The following is a 17,866-nucleotide window of genomic DNA, read 5'->3' as shown; positions in this document are numbered from 1 at the left end:
GCCCTGGGTTCGACTCTTAGCACCATGTAAAAATAAAATAAAGGCATTGTGTGCACCTGCAATTAAAAAAACAAAATAGTTAAAAAAAAAAAAAAAAAAAAAAAAAAGACGGACTTATTCCGCTTCTGAAGTATTACTTTTTAAAGTCTGCAGGTTCTAAATGATAGGGTTGTAAGAGTTGTCTGCTATTCTGTATGAATTCTCTTCCATTGATCATTTAAATGAGGGATTATCTTGTTTTCCCTTTTTGGACTGAGGATTAATTCTTGAAAGCAAAGATGGAGTATATCCGGGCTCTGAATTTTAGAATATCCAAGGGCCATTGCACGACACTTTTTATGTTTTGTAACAAAGGAAATTTCATTGCCCATCCATGAAAGTGGAAAGAAAATAGAAATGATGCGGTTGAAATGGTGAGAAAGCAAAAAATTCATGTGCGATTGGGATTATTTTTAAGTCCATATGAAGGTCAAATGAAATTATTTTTGGTTTTAGTTCATAAACGAGATGAAAAATCTTTGTATTTCCTATTTGTATCACTGTAACATATGAGGAAAATGTTGTCCTACACAGAACCAGGACAGTTCATTCCTGACTTTCTTGGGCCACACTGATGGGAATTTGGTAAAGTGGTTTGCTGCCCCCTCTACGCCTGTTATGATTTCCGATGGATCAGGCATGTGCCTGGGGGCAGCAGTGACAGAGTGATTGAGAGGAGTAGTGGAGACCATTGAGAGAGGAAGTAGAAGATCCAAGTTTTCATCTCAGTCCCACCTCAAATTCCTGTCCAAAAACATTATGGAGGGAGGAGGTATGATTTTTTTGGTGTGCGTGGCAATTCTATTGAGGTATAATTTACATACCATAAAATTAATTCTTTTAAATTGTGCAACTGTTAGAATATTCAGAGGGTTGTGTAACCATCTCCACTTTCTAGATTTAGAGGATTTTAATATCACTCTATGTTTAGCATGTTGAGGAACTGCCAAGCCATTGTTCAAAGTGACCGCACCATTTTATATCCCCACAAACTCTGTAGGAGAGTTCTAGTGACTCCACTTCCTCACCGACTCTAGTTCTTGTGGGTCTTTTTAGATGATAGCTGTCCTGGTTGATGTGAAGTAGTATCTCATTGTGGTCTTGATAAGCATTTCCCTGATAACAGATGAAGTTGGCCATCTTTTCATGTACTTATTGGCCATTTGGAGATATAAAAGAAATATGGGTTTCTTTAGTGTTTCATTTTTTTTAAAGTGACTTTTGCCCTTTTATGGTGTTACAAGCTCTCTAAAATTTCATTTTATCTAGGCGTATTTTAGAAAGGCTCAGCGGAGAACTTGGTATCTTGAGGCCTCACTTGCACAAACCAGTAGGGAAAAAAAGAAGGTGGAAACAGGAGGTCAGTGGTGAGGGGGTGTCCAAGAGTCCACATGTGTCATTTGAAAAGGTAGGGCAGTTATAAATATGCTTAGGTGCATGTCAGTACCCAAGATGTTTGATCTGGTGATTAGGAAACAGTAGCAGAAATCTCTAGTTAGGGACAATCTGAGTGATTCATTCAACAAATATTTATCAAGCACTTGCTGTGAGAAAGAATCTGAATCTGGTTTGTTTGTTAGGGAAAGCTCAGTGAAGTGATAGTAAATCACTGGCTTCCCATTGCTTATGTTCTAGTGGAGGAGCAACAAGTTTAGAACAAAAATTCAGTCTATGAGCATGAGAGTCTGGCAAATGCTAGGCAGAGAAACAGGCCCAAGATATGAATAGAACTTTTCTAACAAGGGATTCCAGTATCACATCAGAAAGTCACAGGAGAGACTTGATTTGGGGGGAGTGGGGGATGGTGAAGTGTGAAGGACCAAAGGACCAAATGCAGGAATGTGATTTTTTCCCCCAGTACTGGGGATTCAATCCAGGGACACTTTACCACTGAGCCAATCCCCAGCCCTTTTTATTTTGAGACAGGGTCTTGTAAGTTGCCTCGGATGGCCTTGAACTTGTGATCCTCCTGCCTCAGCCTGTGGAGTAGCTGTGATTACAGATGTGTGCTACCATACCTGGTAATTTTTACCTTTCTGTTTAACCTGTCTTTTCAATTTACAAATCACTTGGATGCAAAATACTAATTGCAGGGCATAATCTTTTTATATATACATATCAGAGCAACTGATCAATACACTGATTTCTTATGACTGATTATTGGACTCTTTATTCAAAGTCTAGTAAGAAAAAAGGCTTGGGCCCCATCTCTCAGATAGTTCAGGTAGAGGTAAGAAATAAGCAGACACAGCACTGTATCAGAATGCATTTGACTGAAAGAAATAGGAAACTCAACTATAGAGGCCTACACATCTGGAGTTTCATATTCCTTATATAACTAGAAGTCTACAGGTAGGCGGTTGCTGGTTCTTAACCTAATGATTTCAGGGATAAATTCTTTGTCATTTTCCTGGTCAGAATATAGTTTCTGTGGCTCCAGCCCCATGCCCATGTTCAGGACAGGAAGAAGACCAATGGAGACTTTCTCCTTGTGCAGTCTTGTCTTTTTATTTAGTATAAAGTCTTTCTATGGATTTCCCTGGATCTCATTGGCTAGGATTGAGTCATGTCTTCACTTTTTGGCTAATCCATGAAGAAGGGGAAAAATATTAATTGCCATGATTGATTTAGACCAATTTCAGCTCATTCCTGTTGCTGAGGCATTAGCCACCCATTCCTGAAATCAAGGGATCTCTACCAATAACCTGAACATAAGTTGAAGTTTTGTTACCAGAGAAGAAGGGAGCAATGGTGTTGCTTAGAGGAGACAAAGGTACTGACCCATGCACCAGTGGATCCAAAGGTGGTCGCACACTCAGATTGGAGATATGGTACGGGACTCCTGGAAACTTAGTACAACCGGATCTCATTACATTAAACTAGAAGGGGCAGAGATCCCTGGCCAATCTCATATTCTAGCACCTCCATTGCAGAGGGCTATGGGGTTCTTTTCCTTTGCATAGCAAACTAAAGATAAAGAATCTTTTAGTCAGTGCATTCCATCCTTTGGTGGTCTTCTACCCCCTTTTTTTTTCATTCTTTCTGTCAGTTTCCAGAGCCTCATAAGGACCAAATGAAAAAGTAATTAACATCTGTTGGGTTCTTACTGTGTGCTAGGCACTATGTTGAGCACTGGGCACTCCTAGAATCATATTTATTTTATTATTTGGGAGCTATAAGTTGACCATCGCAGTGTTCTGTCATAATCAGAAACTGTGGATTGAACTGGTTATGAACTTCCTGTCCACCATTTTGTTCTATCATTTCCAAAAAGTTGTTTCTCTGTCTAGGTCACCTTTATATCATTTCTTGGAGTGTTCTGAAAAAGGCCACTATGTAAGTATAAGCCAACCAGAGTCACACAACTCATAAATGAGGAAGCCAGGTCTTAACCTCAGACTCTGTGCTCTGGAGAAATGCCTTTAACTATCCAATCTCTACAAATAGAGAGTAAAATGGAGATTGAGAGGGCTGAACTAAATATCCAGCTCATGGTGTTAATCTTTACAGGCAGTAAATGTGTATCTAACAAGGACTTTCTGAAGACATCGTGCTCTGATTTAATGCTAATAGGAGAGTTTTCATATTCTGAGGAATGCTGGAGAGACAACTCCCTGGGGACCAGCAGGGTCTTGTGTCTTCTTTCAATAAAAATCACAAGGAAAGAGTTCTCAAGGAGATGTTGATGATATGAAGAATCATTCTTTCCCCAAATATCTTCTTTGCCTGAGGCCTTTGAACTTATCAGAACGGTATTTTTAGAGAGGAATAAAGACCTAGGAATCTTACATTAGATTGAAAACCGTGCCTCTTACAGGTGGTAGAAAATGAAACACACCTATTTGAACATCGATTTTTGCTCTATTTTTTTTTCTTGGGTATTTTTGTTGAAGCTGAACAGCTTTTTCTGAGCAGTAAGTGACCTTGACAAAAATTGGCTTTACTTTTCAGAAATTTTAAAGTTAGGGCGGTCAGATGGACACACCTGACTGATATTTTTTTCACACCCAATTCTCTACTATTTATTTTAACTTGCGTAACTTGCTTGCATTAGCTTGCACTGACGCTTACTGCTAGTGGAGCATTCTGCAGTATTTTTTTTTTTTTATGGCAGCTTTCATACAAGAGTAATTCATGGTATGGTTTGAGCCAAGTTAGCACACTGTAAACCAAAAGAACTGTTGTTTATTCAAAACTGAACCCGAGGAAGACTCCAGGGCACTGCCCTTCCAATGCCAGGCAATGAAACAATCTAAACATTCTGTCATCCTTATATATAAACATTATTTAATGAGCACTCTTATGGAAAACTGCATAAAGAATATGGAAGAATTCTTTTCATTTAAAAGCACAGGAGGTTTTGCCAGCTCAAATGTGGTCTTGCTTTTGCTGGTTCATTGACTTAGGAATAAAAGAAAACCTGTTGGTTGCGGGGAGGGATTTCTAACTATTTGTTCTTTTATTGAAATAGCATTCTTATTCCATCATGTTTAAGTCTGGTGACAACTTCATGTTAATGAAAGGATTGTGAGCGGGTGAGAAAGGAATAGGACTAAACAGCTCTTTCTATAAGATCTCAAACTAAACCCTTGTTTTCAGATTAACTTTCTTTAGAGAGGAAGTACATTTGAATTTCCCACATGTATTTAAACAACTTTTGTTCTGTATGCAAAGTATAGCATATAACTTAGAATAAAAATTTCCATTTTGCATATTTCGGCATCCAAGTATGCAAAGATTGGATTCAACAGTTAACAGAACAAACAACAAATGCTTTTTCAAAGGGAAACCCTTGGAGCTTGGCTACTAAAGAAATTGTGTCTCACTGCCAAGGATCTGGACTGGCTTAGACATGCCATGCTAGTTCTGAGTCATCTTCATGATAATGTCAATAGCATGAATTTGTAATCACTTAGCAAGCATTAATTTAGAAACTTTTCCCTCCAAATGTTCCTTAATGTAATAAATTAGCCTACAACATAACTAATATTATCAGAAAGATAAATAAAGAAGAGGGGTGACATATACTTTCACAGAAACTAGAAGCTTGAAAAGTAAAATATATTCATGTTTAATCAGCTCTTTGGTGACTGTTGGAGAGACGCTTTAGATCAGATCTGGTACAAGAACAGATTTGCTCAACTGGCAGCACTTAGATATGAAAATGTTCTGAAGTTGGGTTGTGGTGTACAACATTGGTTGTACAACTCCTATTCTATATATGCGCAAGGAGCATGTGAATTGCTCATTAAAATAAAAAAAAGAATAAAAAACAGCATATATGGAAACCCTCTCAGTACCATGACACATTATGGATTTATCTGCTGTATGACTTGTATGGACTTGTATTTCATGCCGAACAATTTCTTTGTGGGAATCTGAATAAGAGAAAAGAGGATGTTTCTTCTAAATACCTTCAAAGGTAATAATTAGACTTTTGGAATATTCCACTTAATTAAGATCTATTCATAACATTTTACTAATTATTTTTAAAAATATTCCTCCACTTAGCAAAATATGGATAGGACATATTGGAAAGGTTATTTCTCACCTAGTGCTAGAAAAAGTCCCAGTGGATGGCATATTCCCTCCTCTCTTCTAGAAGCCATTTCCTCTGTTTCGTTCAATCCAGCCACTGCCCAAATCTCATGACCCAACCCCCACCAGTTTCCATGCTCTCTCTTTCTCTTGGGTTCTCTCCCTTCAGGTCACACTTCCCTCTGAGGCCAAATAACCCTTTGCTAACTTCTACCTAGAACTCTTTGCTGGAGGGATCTCCTCCTCTTGGTAAAACTGAAGGACATCAGACTCTTCAGGGACACAATGTGTCTATTTTACGAGAGGTCACCTAGATGTCTTCAAACTTCCTTTCAGTTTTGATCTTTACCATGGATAACATTTTTTGAGCATGAATGACAAATTAATCCTCAAAACAGCAACCCTGAGAAGTGGTTACAATTGTTATTCCCATCTTAGCCCTGGGGCAATTGAGATCTAGATTGATCATGCAATTGTCCCAAGGCTACACAGAGAAGTAACTAGAATCCAAGTGAAAAAGTTTTGATACAGACAGAGCTTATGCAACCAACTATTATCTCTTATCTACCTAGGCTATTTCTTCAGTAGCAACAGTATGGAGTCCTTACTGTGGGCCGATGCTATGCTAAGTAATTTAATACAGCTTCTGATTTAATTGTTAAACCTCCTCAATAATATTAACATTAATAATTTTGATCAGTTTCCTTCTCTGTAAAATGAGGCTATGATACCAGTATCTCCATATTGCCTTAGTACTTGATCATATTTGTTTTATAACACAATGTGATGATCTAATGGTTTACATCTTATTCCTTAACTAGAAAGTAAGCTCACGGACAATTTGTCTTATTTACCTTTGTGTCTCCGGTACAGGGTGTGATTTCTAGCACTTAGTATGTATTAATAAAATATTTGAGGAATGAATAAAAACATGTCTTGTTCATATGGTTAAGTGAGACAGTGTATGTGATAGTACCATGAAAATTAATTTTTCTACAAGTGTATACAGTTCATAATAATCTCCTTTTGGACTCTGCTTAGTATGAAGTCAGATATTCTTCTTTTGTGGGGAGAGATGTGCATTTTTACAATGTTTTTTTGAATCATTACCATTGCCTGTGCTACCTAACCAGAGGCAGAATCTTTACTGAATATTTCCATGGAAAAAGAAGACTACTCTTTACTCTCTTTCTCTCTCTCTCTCTCTCTCTCTCTCTCTCTCTCTCTCTGTACTGGGGATGGAACCCAGGGCCTTACACATGTGAGGCAAGTACTCTACCACTAAGCTACATCCCCAGCCCAAGACCACTTTTCCTTGAAGATCTACATCCTACTTAAAAGGCATATCTAATCTAATTTTTTAAAATCTTAGGTCTCCCAGTTGTAAATGCCAGTAATGTTCAGTCTTTAACTATAGAGTAAGCATTATGAATAAAGTGAAAATGTATTTGTACAGAGCCGAAAGAGCCTCAGATGACAGGCAAGAATATCAGAACAAAGTGTTGTTAATGATTACCCTGGATACTTTAAGAAGAGTGCAGAAGATCAATAGATCTACAGAACATTAATCCTTCTTGAATGTGAGTGCATCCTGGATTTTATTTATTTAAGGTTGATACAATTGAGTTATATTTTTGAGAATCTAATGGAAAATAATCATGTCATCTTTCAGGAAAGCAATCCTCTCCTTGTACTGGCCAAGCTGCATCTGTTAATTCTTTTCAACTAGCAAAGTAGTTGGTATATTCTTGTAAACTTTCTGGAGGCAATTTGTCCATTATCAGGCCTGAACTTTAAACAGTTGGAGGAAGAAAGGAAAATTCAACAGCTCCTCTTGTGTCAAGATAATTCGAATGAGTCTCATTTTAATAAAACTCTAGAGCACAGTGTCACCTAGCAAGTTAACAGGTACTCAATAAATGCTCTTCGAATAAATGGATGAAAATCTAAATTTGTGAAATAGATCAATAAAGATGTGATCATTTACACTCCCAAAAGATTTATCTGCTCATTTGCTTCAGAGTGCTGACTTTAAATATGGATCTTTTATACTAGTATCAAGGAATAAGAATGTGAGATTTTTCTTTTGAAGTTACTTAGTCCTTTTCCCACCTAGGGTGTTATGCCTACCATCTCAGCAGCTTATCGCTTTACCTATCATATATGATGAAAGAGAGAGCTTCTAGTTCCTGCATTTTTATAAGTACCAATATCTAATTTTTTTAAAAATAAAAACCTGCTGGACCACCAGGATTTATAGATTTAAAATGTGCCATAATGTATTACGACTTAGCATACGTAGCTTTCCCTCCAACATCTGTATCCTGATTTGTAGTCTAATAAACCTTCTTGCTGCAGATGGCATGTGCATAGTTGTTCTGAGGTGTAATACATCAACACAGCATTTCTAAACACAGAGCAATAATGTATTCAATTAAGGGAGGAAATAAAACATCGAGCTGTTTCTTATAATAAATCTTTTACTAAGCTTCCAACATCACATGTTTGCTGAGGAAATAATGCATGTCATTCAGACTAAGGGTTATTGTAGACTGCTGAGGGAAACATGAAATTCTGGAGGTTTCAGCAGTACCGTGAAACCCTGAAACATGGAAAGTGTACAAATTAGAAAAGGATGTAATATGTGACTAATGATACCTCTTGGGATACCTTTGGAACCCATATTTACTGTTATGATCACTAGATTCATTTAAGCTACAGGAGTTGAAAAGCAATACCCTTGTAAGTGAAAAACACCTCTGAGTTCATTAGATGTGGTTGTAATTTAAGCTCTAAAGGCTTTTTTCCTTGCTGTCATTCTTCATACTTCTGGAAATGTGGTACTTGAGCTCCTAATAAAAGTGGTCTACATCATGACCATATAATCTAAAGTTCCTGGAAAGCACATTTACACCTCCACATCTGTAGCTAACACTGGGACTGAACAGAAACTTAATTCACCCCAGATGTCACTCAAAAGAAAGTTCTGGAGAGAGGTTGCTGTTCTTAGAATTTTCTAGCCACTGATTAAGGCCTAGGCAATGGTATGAATAGTCAACCAAGAGCCCACATGTCCCAATATTGAAAACTCTTTTCATGTACTATGCCAAGTGCAAAATTAATGGAATCCCACAAAGTTAATCCCTTAAATCTATATCTTCACTTGTGGAGGGAAACAATAGATAGTTTGACATTATTTAGACAGATGATTCCAGAACTTTCTTTCTTTCTTAAGCACTTTAACAAGAAATTTTGTTCTTCTGACTTGGTAACATCATGTCATAGTGCTTCAGATAAGCTGACATGACAGTTTCTTTGCAAAAAAAGACATATGTATGTGATTTGGGCTACTAATTACCTAAATAGCATTTGGCGGCACAACATAATCAGGCAGTCCATATTTTTCCAATGATACTCTAAGTCTATGATACTACTCTTCCTTCCTTAACCTTGGGTTTTACCAACCAGTTCTCCTATCCTCAATGACGATGGACCTCTTGATATGAAATCAGTGTTCCCATTCCCAGGTAACATGCCTGACTGGAAGGGCTTTATGGCTGAAAAAGATCAATGCATGAACCGTAGGATTCTCCAGTGTACAGAAAAAAATCAAGCAGGGTAAGACTTCATGCCATGCTAATCTATTTATGGTTTCTACTTGTGTCTCTTAAACTCATGTGTTTCTTGCCACCCTGCTTAGAGTTGCCTTCCTGACAAGTGAGGCCCACCAGGTGTATGGGTCAGTTGGTCTTTACAATGTCCCAGGAGGCCTTGCGATGCTGCAGCTTCTTAGTTGTAGTTCAGGGAAGAACTCTGCAGGGACTTTTTGCTTTGTGACTACTGGGGCTTCTGCTAGACAGAAACCATTTTTTTTGTTGTTGTGTCGGGTTGGATACAGAAGCCAGATTCTCTAGGCTCAATTGTTGTAACTACTCATAAAAATTAGTATTTAATAAATACACCTTCAAGATTTATTAAGGGAACAATATGAGAATGGTCATATGAAAAGTAGGTTTGCTTTAAAGACTTTGTTCATGGATAATTAATCAGAGATTAATCAGCTAATAATTAATCAGAGAATCTACCTAACAAGTTCCTCTGAAAATGTGTATCCTGAAAACCTGATCTGTGTTTCTCTGTTAAACACTGGGATCTCTACAGTCCTTTGAATTCTTCTTCCTCGTTTCACTACAGAGATTTGAGTAAGTTTCATGTTTAATAATTCTGATAATTTTATTCTGGTTTCCTGATCTACATTTCCTCTCCTCCCCTGTGATGGTCTGTGAAATGGTATTGGCAGGCTCTAAATACCTGAGTGTGCATGCAAAAGTGTATTGTGTGCTTGTGTATGTGTGTGTGTGTGTGTGTGTGTGTGTGCTCACTTGCATCTTTGGGGGAAAGAGTTCAAAGTTTTTATCAGATACTCAAACAGATACATTTCTCAGAAAAAGTTAAGGATTATAGTCTATATGGTGTTTTAGATTTCCCATCTCACCTTTAATTGTTCTGTTTAACAACTATATTTAGATTATAAATCACCTAAATTCTTTTCTTTAGAAGGAGAGTGAAGGAAAGTTGGATGGCAATAAAAATTATGTACAGGTAAATTCAAAAAGAAAAGAAAAGAATAACCAAAAAAAAAAAAAAAACCCTCAAATCAAACAAAACCCAAAACAAATATATCCCGTTTGGAGCTGGGGATGTAGCTCAGTGGTAAAGCGCTTTGCTAGCATGCACAAGGCCCTGGATTTGATCCCCAGCATCAAGTAAGTAAGTAAGTAAGTAAATAAGTAAGTAAGTAAATACCTAAATAAACAAAATGGCATGTTTTGTTGTCAAGGACTCAGTCTACCATTTGGGCTTTTCCCTCCCAGAACTAATGGACTGAAAAGAATAACCATAGATGGTATACATCTATATGAAAATGTAATCTGGTATCTTTTCTCTTTTTATTTTTCTCTTAAGAAAAAAGAAACCAGACAGGTTTATGAGAGTTCCCTGTGTGAAGGGTCTTCTGAATACTACAGGGAAATAATATCCATAGAAAATATTTCAGCATGTGACATTGATGTCCAAATTGACCTAGGGACTGAAAAACCCCTCTATGTTGTACATATTAATGTGGGATTTTAAAGATAACCCCAAAGGACTTGCTTTGCTAATTTGGAAGCTAGATAAGTCCAATAAAATGAAAACTTGTTCAGAGAAAAAGCTTTGATGAGCAAAGATCTCAGGAGATCAAATAGTAACGCCAGACCACTGGAGGAGCAGAGCTATTTCCCGGTAGAACACAATATCTTCCATCTTGATTTTTCCAAAATAATTTTTATGAACATATTGTGAATTACACAAGACACCAACCCTGCTGTTTTGGGAGCAAAAAGACAGAGCTGACAGATGTAGTTATTTGCCAGGAACAACCATGTGAATTTATAAATATTTTACAAGTGCAGCTTTCAGAAGAGTGACTTTTACTGCCATATTAATGCAACTTGCAAATTTATAGTCTGGGCATTTGTGGGTTATGAATGTCCAGTATTCGAGGCTAGTGCCAAGAACATGGTTTATGTTTTGAAATTTTTTTTCTCTGATCACAGACTTCTTGGTTGTTAAGATCTGCTTTATAATTCAGCTGCATATGAGGCACAAGGCTACATAATACATCAGTCTCCACTCCCAATGGCTAGACTCATAAATATACTCATTACAACACACTTGATGTGACAGAATGACACCCAAAGCATAAAAAGATCTCTAAAGAGTAGCAAACTGGTAAGATGTAACAGTGGCAATATTCCATGCTTCTGGTCAGACCCATAATATTTGACCTAAAATTATAATTATGTGCCATAATACAATGAAAACTGAAATAATATGTTTAGGAAAAGAATATTTTAGGCTATATTAGATAAACACACCTATAAGTGTTGCCATATGCATTGAAGGCTAAAGGACTAAAAGACTGTAGTTACTGTACTCATCTTTCAGCAGGAGATCATGGAGAAAGAAACACCCTGCCATATCTTTCCTTAAAAATTTGTAAGTTGCATTCATAATGGTCATACCCAAGGTGAAAAGTCTTTTTAGTGTTCCAGACTTCAAAGATAGAGAAGCAAATTTCTCTGGGCTTGAGCAAGCAAAACCTGAGATGAAATCTTAAGGTGATGAGACTGGCCACACATGTCCTTCCTAGGGTTCTCTTCTTTCAAGAAATGGCCTAAGAAGAATCCTTCACTGTTAATGAAAATCAGCGCTGTTGCCCAATCTTTCTATTTCCGCTAAGTAGTTCTACTATCTTTTTTTTTTTTAAATAATGTTATTGTACTTTTTAGATCTTTATTTAATTATTTTACGTGGTGTTGAGGATCGAACCCAGTGCCTCACGCATGCTAGCCAAGCCCTCTACCACTGAGCCACAACCCCAGCCCAGCTCTGTTGTCTTGAACATATCACTTAACTTCTCTGGCTTTATTCCCTCTTTCTTACAATGTTCAAGTTGTACCATGTGACTGCAACATCCTTTCCAGCTATGATGAGATTTTTTCTAAAGCATGTGTGCACAAATATATAAATATTAACAGCATTTCATAATGTGTGATATTAGTTGTTTTGTTTACCAGTATACACACTTTTCACTCCCTAAAAATTTCAGCTGGCAAAATACTTCATTGTTTCACTTTTTGATATCTGTTATTTCTGGATCTGTATTTAGATTGTATATTATCTATTATCCCCAAAAGGATTCATTGGGAGTCTAATCTTAAATAATGGAGGATCCTGTGTTCTTACAAAAAAAAAATTGTGATTAGTACAATGAGTAAAGCTTTTCTGAATTACCAAAGCTAAATAAATAAATAAGTAAATAATCCCTGTTTATTCCAAGGCTTAATCCTACTGAGGCCCCCGAACCTGATTAATCATGTAGCAGGCAGCAAACTGCCCCTTATTAGCTGACCTTACACATTTCAATGAAATGGACTACACCCTGTGAAAAATGACACACACCCCAAAATCCCACGCAGTAATTATATTAGAAAATGCTTTGTTAATGGTTCTAAAGACAACCTTCGCCTTAAGAATAAGATTCTGTCAAGAGCAAATCCTTCTTCTTTCATTCACATTTAACCTGAGGGATAGAAGTCGTCAAATGCTTGTTATGGTTTGCCAGGAAAACTTCAGGTTTAAAACTAATTGAATCAATTGGCTTTATCCTATTATCTTAGAACCTAGCAATTTTAAAGAATGCAATAGAATAATAACTGCCCACAATCCAGTCTTATATATCCCTTGTTGGTTTGTTTTCTTCTTTTCCCCTTTTTCTCTGACCTGAAGTTTCTTTTCTGTCTTCCTGTGAAGGTAAAAATACAAGAGGAACATAATTAACTATTCATACTCTTCTAACACAGCCACATGGTCACATGATAAGTGGAACATTACCACACAGAACTGCTAAGATGACATCCTTTTTGCAGGCTCAATTTACTTAATTTTGTTCCTTCCAATGATTAAGTCAAGGGTCACTCATTCTGCAAAATTAATGGCTGAAATAAATTTAGAATAAAAAAAGCATAAGGAAAGTAGTTCTTCATCCAATGTATGGGCAACCTGTGGAATTTACTACTGGGAAGCCATAGATTTAGTCAATGGATAAATTAGAAAGGGTTAGATAATTTTACGACCAGTCATAATACTGTGGTTATGAATACTAAGATAAGGTAATAGAATCTCATGCTTCAGGGAACAGGCTGATCATCTTTGAAGCTTTGAAGGAATTCTCCTATTTCATGATGCTTTGAAGTGCTAGATACACATTAAGATTTCACCGATTTTTTTTTAAAGTGTTGACTTCTACTGTGAACAGGAGACTATATTTAAGTCACATTGTTTTTTTAGCAATGTAAAAATAATGTCTGTTAATACAAGACCAAAGAACAATAAGATGATAAAAGAATTCATTCTTTAATTTAATGAATATTTATTGAGGGTCTCCTGTTTTGTGAGCTTTTTTGCCTCTGTGAGTGAAAGACTTGACAAGAACAATTAGAGGAGTTTATTTTGGGGCTCACAGTTTCAGAGGTCTGAGTCCATAGACAGCTAACTCCAGTCCTCTGGGCTTGAGGTGAGGCAGAACATCATGGCAGAAGTAGGTGGCAGAGGGAAGCAGAGAGAAAGCTCTGTGCAACAAGGACAAAATATATACCCAAAAGGCACACCCCAGGGACCCACCTCTTCCAGTCACACCTTACCTGCCTCCGGGAACCATCTAGTTAAACCCTATCAGGGATTAATGCACTGATTATATCAAAACTCTCATAACCTGATCATTTCTAGCTTTTTTCACATCTTGAGGGTTGCCTTACCAGTTACTTTCTTATTCTGTTACTCGATCATGACTGTGAATATTTACTGATACTATGTATTTGGTGTAATAGTTATTCAAGATTTCACTGAACCACATTTCTCTGGGTCTTATTGGTGAGTTTAATTCTTCCCAGCTTGTATTTGAAAATTCCATACTCAAAAAAGGTCAGTTATTATTCCTCACTACTTGAGATTTGATTGAGTTAAAACTGTCATACTTTACCACTTGTGAGCTTGTATATCCCTTTATTAATCATTAGGGAACACACATTTTCCATAAAATTTACTGTGTCCTTAAGATGAATGTTGAATACAATAATGAATTCGTTTGAAGAATCAAATATAGTAGTGGTAGGTCATATGAAATTTTATGTTTTTAATATTCTGTTTTCTCTGCATTGAGATTAGTGATTCCAGAGGAGGCAGGAATTTTAGAGTGGAAAATGTTTTGGGAGTGGGAAATGGAATTATGTGTTGAGGAAAGCATCTCCTTAAGGCTTCTGCATTCTTAAATCCATCAAAGGAGTCATTTATTTCTCTCATAAATCTGTAATGATGGCATGGTTGCACATAATGGTTTGTAATTTCATTTGGTCAGCAAAGAGAAAAATGAGAGAGGTAAACAAGCACATGAACCTGGTAATGTCCACCCAATATTTCCTAATAGCCCCTGAGATGGCAAGCCTAAATGATCTTGCTTGTTGAAAACCATGGCAATATTGGAGAGGATGAGTTTCTAGGCATAAGTGGAACACAAATAATGAGATGATTTCTTGTGCCCTGCATAACTGAAATGCTGGTCCCAATTCCCTATAATAAGCAAGTCTTTTGCATTCATGCGGACCTGTGATAGAATAACCACTGTTGACACCCATTTCCTATTCTAATCACATTTTAAAAACTTAACATGTTTATAAACTAAAAACTTAATTTTAATTTGTTTCACTGCACTCTAAATTCATCCCTTGTCACTGCAAGATCATTTTTCTGCTGCCTTCCTTTAAAACTGCAGAGTTTGTATTACAATAAATAAGTAAACTTTATTTAAAGGTGTCTGTTTTAAACCAGGATGTATTTTTGTATCCATGTTATTAAGAATGATATGTAAAGCAATCAACTCAACTATTTGAAGGAATTATTTTGTGAAGCAGTAACTGGGCCTAATGTATGATAAACACTATCATCTGAAGGGTAAACTGCTCATTTTCTAGGAGCAGTTTATAGGTGGTAAGTTTATTTATTTATTTTTTAAATTCATACAGATACATCAATACTACTACCACCATTACTTGAATGTCAGCTGCCTTAGGTCTGGAATTTTTAATTGTCTCCTAACTGATCTTGCTTACTTCATTCTTTAACCATAACCAAATTGGTTTACACATTGCTGACAAAATGATTGTCTTTAAGTTGGTTGTCATTCCCTAGTTTAGAAATAGTAACCATTTCCTTGTCTCTCTATAGTATAAACCCAAACTCCCTACCTGACCTTCAAGTCTGTTTATGAACTTGTCTTATCACAGGTACTTTCCACCTTCATCTTCGTATAATAAACTGAGAAGTGAGGTTATCTGTAGCTCAGCTCCCAAATATCTTATTTTGTCTAGAAGGGACTGAGGTTTTTCTTAAAATTGAGGTGCTGACTATTTTAAATACTATAAGGAAAAAAAAATCAGTGTCTTATTTTAAATAGATAGAGATATCAGATTTCTAATGGATCTGAGGATTCTTTATCATTTCAGCATAGAAGGTCTAATACTGCTCCAGGCCTTCTTTGCAATTTGAATTTAAAAAACCCATTAGAAGACATTTTGTACATAATGTTGTTTTGTGATCCTTAAACACAGTACTGGTGGGTATTATCATAGCCTGTTTTCAGACAAGGAGGTTGAGTTAAAAAATATGTGCAGTTCTTCATGACTAGCCAGAGTGCAGCCAGAATTTGAATAATATTTTCCTGCCTTCACAGCCTGTGCTCCTTTCCCTTTACCACAGTTGTAGCATAAATGCATGATAGTGCTGTTTTGATCCATCCCAGAATCTTCCTATAAGTTTTCTTGAGTGACCTCTGCAACAGATGACCATGGAGTTGACAATCTAGTAAATGAATTTTTAAGAATTACAGTGTTCCAGAGATTCACTCTCACAGATGCTAGGCTCTGAACTGTTCTTTCTCTTTGGGTCAGAACTACATGTTGCATGATGCCAAACAGGTGTTTTCTCCTTGATACTGTGTTTCATCTGGGTATTTAGATCCTGGCAGGGATAATGAGAATTAACTTGCAATAATACTGAATATAAACCATTTTCCAGAGTCGGGGTTCACAGTCTTTAATGCATTCAATGGTGTTGCCAATGATGCTATAAGTAGGAATGGATAACAGACTATATTCAAAAGACATTTTCTGATATTATGGGTTCAGTTAAAGAGTTCCATGACTTTAAAAATATTCTATTGTATTTTGAGTCTAAAGAATTGAAATAGATTTTGAAGACTTTAGTTAATTGTACAGGATCCCTTTTTCTGCTACCGCCCAAATGGTTACAAATTAGAGAATAAAAATTTTGTGATGAGCCAGGGGTGGGGCATGCCTGTAATCCCAACAGCTCAGGAAGCTGAGACAGGAGAATGGCAAGTTCAAAACCAGTCTCAGCAAAAGCGAGGTTCTAAGCAACTCAATAAGACCCTGTCTCCAAATAAAATACAACATAGGGCTGGGGATGTGGCTCAGTGGTCAAGTGCCCTGAGTTCAATCCCTGGTACCAAATAATAATAATAATAATAATAATGACAAGTTCTGAAAAAATATAGAATACTTGATCATAAAATATTGAATATTAATAAGAAACATGCCAGTACTTTTGGTGCATTGAAAAATATTTAACTTGTTGAAATCAAATTTCAATATATTTCAATTCTACAAACCTGGACTGTGGTTGGGTTTAAATTCTGTCTTCCCAAGCAAAACACACACACACACACACACACACACACACACACATACGCACAAACAACTTTTTAAATGGCAAAATTTATTTAATCCATATATGATGGATTTTATGAATCTCTTTTATGTATTTTTTTGAAGTAAAAGCTTCAAAAACCAAAAAGATTCTGAAATTTTATCCAATTTGCAAGCTCATAAATTAGCCTAGCACAGTTTTAAGGGTGCTTGTAGAAGACATGATATTCCCGGGTCAGAGATACTCACAGCATTAGCAGTAGCCAGAGAGAGAGAGCATCAGCATTTCTGCCACTTCTCCAAGTCCCAGTATCCTCCAGGCAAGGAGAAGAGCATTGGGTGATATTTGCACATGCAGTACAGAGTACAATAGGTGAAGAACCCTGAGCTTAGAGAAACCAACTTATTTACGATGGACGGTAGGCATGTTTACCATTTGCTCTAGGAGAAAAAAATCTCTATATTCCAGAACTGAAAGTTAACCTGCCCTTTGACCTAGAGCAAACAACTATGTGCAAGACATGGCTGTTTGCTATGCGTACATGTTTGAAAAGGTAGTCTGGAACAAAGTCAGTCAGTGCTTCTGTTGGTAAGATGTACAGAAATATGGTTTCTCCGTGGAGAATTGTGTTCCAACATCCAATTTCTGGAGTCCCAAGAAACTTTAGGGCATGCTACCAGTTTGACACATTGAATAGAAATAGAAGAGCAGTTATATCCTGTGCCTTAAGGTGTCCTGTTCCCCAACTTAATACATATCTTGACCTTTACCATAATAATTTATATGTTGACTCAAGTTTTAGTTTTACCAGTAAAATCCCTTAGCAAACTGCAAATACTGCTGAAAGTTCATCCTTCCATAGTCTAGTTCACAGAAATTGGTTATTTAAGGAGAAGGCTATCCCTGGGCTTGAGGCCTGTTTCTGCCACTGACTACACTGGACCTCAGTTTTTCAGCCTGTTAA

At 36.7% G+C, this 17,866-nt stretch overlaps 1 long non-coding RNA gene across 1 annotated transcript; it reads right to left on the bottom strand.

The window, feature by feature from the left end:
* Positions 1–10,287: 10,287 nt before the first annotated feature.
* On the bottom strand, positions 10,288–17,221 carry LOC306667580. The gene is made up of 3 exons (XR_013765611.1): positions 17,151–17,221; positions 11,533–12,925; positions 10,288–11,495 (listed from the first exon to the last, which is right to left on the bottom strand). It is a non-coding gene; the product is annotated as an uncharacterized lncRNA (long non-coding RNA).
* Positions 17,222–17,866: the final 645 nt, after the last annotated feature.

Source organism: Sciurus vulgaris (genome assembly GCF_902686455.1).
Source record: "Sciurus vulgaris genome assembly, chromosome: 8".
NCBI lineage: Eukaryota > Metazoa > Chordata > Mammalia > Rodentia > Sciuridae > Sciurus > Sciurus vulgaris.
Note: the sequence above shows the minus strand (reverse complement) of the source record. Positions and strands in the feature narration are given on the sequence as shown.